Raw genomic sequence first — 3240 nt, forward strand, 5'->3', positions numbered from 1 at the left:
TTTAAGCTATTGCCCTGAATCAAATTTTCATTATACGCGTACAAGAGCGAATGTGTACCTATTCATTAGGAAATTGAAGCTTAAAAAACTACACATGCAAAAACCAGTAATGGAATCTGATAATAGGTTGGATAACGCTACTAACCTAACTGGCCTCCAAGTATCTGACGTGGCACTGTACAATGATATGTACCAATTGGCAACGGGTGATAATGTGGCAACAGGCGAATTGATCTCAGTATTTAATCAGAAAAAACCTGATACTCCCTTCAAACCTAAATCCAAATTTATCCCTATCTCTTCCCATGATGGTTTGGATACATTTAGTGAACACGTGACAGTCCAATTGAAAAAACTCATGTATTCCAGCAATTCAGCAAGAAAGAGAAAATATTCCAACCAACAGGGAAAATTTAAACAGTTGATCTCTAAATTACAGAAGGCGGACCTAATAATTCGTAATTCGGACAAAGGAGGGAACATTGTGCTTTGGCCCACAACAGAGTACCTCAGAGAGGCTTATAGGCAATTGGATGATGCAGTGTGCTATAGTAAGAGCACGCCTCTCAAATATAAAAATGCACAAGAGACTTTATTTAAAAATCTATTGGCATGGAAAGGCTTGGGCCTCTTGAGTTGGGAAGAATTTAAATTTGTCAAAAAAGAACATCCACTAGCACCATATATGTACTTTATCCCTAAAGTCCATAAAAATTTGACTGCCCCTCCAGGCCGACCAATCATTGCAGCCTGTGACGGCCCCTTTGAGAATCTTTCACAGTACATTGATTACTTTCTGCAGGATCATATGAAAAAGTTAGACTCGTACATCCAGGATACAGGAGACTTCCTCAAAAAGATTGACAATTTCAATTGGAAAGAGGATTATCTGTTAGTTACTTTAGATGTATGTTCTTTATACACCTGCATTAAACACCAAGATGGCCTCAGAGCGGTCGAATTCTATCTGAGTACAAGAAAAATGGAATATGCTGACCATACTAGAATGTTACTGAATATGTTATCCTTCTGCCTAGAGAATAACTTTTTTCTGTTTAATGGTTATTTTTACCAACAGATGCGAGGAGTAGCGATGGGCGCCAGCTTCTCCCCCAGCTATGCCTGTTTGTTCATGGGCTGGTGGGAGGAGCTGGTGATCAGATGAAAATATAAGCATGTTTACACGCAGAATGTGATTTTATGGTTCCGCTATATTGACGACCTTTTTATTATATGGCAAGGATCCAAAGAAAGTGTGTTGAAATTCGTTGAGGATATTAACTGCAATGATCTTAATCTTTCTTTTACATCTAATGTTAGTGATGAAGTAGTGACATTTTTAGATGTACAGGTTTTAGTAAATAATAACATTTTAACTACTACCCTTTTTAGAAAACCTACGGCAGGCAACACACTACTCCATGCCACTAGTTCGCATCCCCCGCATCTAATAAGAAGCATACCATATGGGGAGATGCTCCGTATTCGGCGTATATGTAGTAACCCTGAGGATATGGAAATAAAGCAAAAAGAAAGCATGACAAGGTTCCTAGTCAGAGTCAGTTATGAAGTAGTGGAGGCTGCCATGAAAAAGTCCCGGCTAAAACCTAGAGAGGAACTTCTGGTATACAGAAATAAAGAGGCTCCAAACCCCAACAATGAGCCGGTACGCCTTATCCTTACATATTCTAAACAGGAAAAAGAATTGAGGAAGATCATGAGAAAACATTGGCACTTTATACGGGAAGACCCAGTGATAGGGCGTCTTATGCCCTCTAATCCTTCTATTACTTTTCGTAAACCCAAAAGCATGGGTAATATGCTAACTGACAATAGTCAAGATACCTTTAAAAAGCAAACATGGTTACCAACAAGAAACGTTTTTTTTAAATGCTCGACCTGTAAGGCCTGCCAGTTTGGTACAAACACTAAGACATATTGCACGGCATTCCCAGACACGCAAAGGGAAATTAAACAACACCTTACGTGCAAAATGGATTATTGTGTACATGTCCTGGAATGTGATTGTTCTTTAAAGTATATAGGCAGTACCAAGCTGGCAGTGCACAAGCGTATTCTGCAGCATATAAGAGCCATTAACAATAAAGATCAGAATTACCCCGTAGCCAGGCACTTTGAAAAGGTCCATAACAGCAACCCAAATGTCTTAGGTATTTTGCCATCGAGTCAGTGCCGTTGAAGAGAAGAGGTGGCAACAGGGAGGCAAAACTTCGCCGTTTGGAAACCCAATATATCTTGGAGTTTGATTCCAAATGGCCGGGGGGCCTGAATGCTACGGAGGATCTTTACACCTTTGTTTAATCTATCTTATTTGATTGGTAACCATTTCTAGCTGCTAGACTCACCCCTTTTACCATAAAGTAATACTAGTATATACTATCCTGGGACTTTTTACTGTTATTTTTAATGATTGGTTTTAAGGATGCTGCAGGGTAGTAATTTTTTATATACCTAGTGTCTTTTTATTGATCATTTTAAATAGGTCACAAGTCTCTCTTTTTTACGCTTGTTTATTTTTGTTTTTCATTGCATTTCAATCTTAGTTGAATTTGACATGAACTTGCCTTGAATTTGGTATAGGATTATTCCCTCTTTTTGAATTACCATATTTGGACTGCCCCGTACCAATCATTATTTGTCCCTGTCAATTAGCGGCATCTTTTGCCGATTGATTGCCTCGTTTGCACCAAATAGCACCAGTCACTTTATGTCCATCAAGTACTGTCGCATTAATGCACTTTAAATAATCAAATATTTAAATTCAGTGTTGGACTACTGTTGGAGTATGATATCTATTTGTAATTTATAGTTTCTTTTATAAAAATAATGTCTTTTTATCACGGTATGGTGAGCACTTTAAGAACAATATAACGATGGGGGACATACTGCCAATTGACATTCAGTAAAGAAATATGTACAGAAATTTTATCTGTATAATCATTGGCATTTGGGCCTTGAATCTCTATTTACAGTGTGATACAGACTATGCATTTGCCAAAATGATTGTGTATTAACGTAATTTGTTTACATTGTATTTGACTGACAATAAGTATGTCTTCTATGTTTGTTGAAAATTTAATGAGCGCTTGCACTTTAAAAACGGGCCTGCCACAGTGCGTGGTCAGGTGATCAAGGCCGCTTGGACGGCCGAAACGTGTCTGGACATCGATGGGGAAATAAATTAATAAAACCGTTTGGCACTACAAGAGGTCTGCGCCC

The sequence above is a fragment of the Triturus cristatus genome, chromosome 4_2 (genome assembly GCF_964204655.1).
Source record: "Triturus cristatus chromosome 4_2, aTriCri1.1, whole genome shotgun sequence".
NCBI classification, from domain to species: domain Eukaryota; kingdom Metazoa; phylum Chordata; class Amphibia; order Caudata; family Salamandridae; genus Triturus; species Triturus cristatus.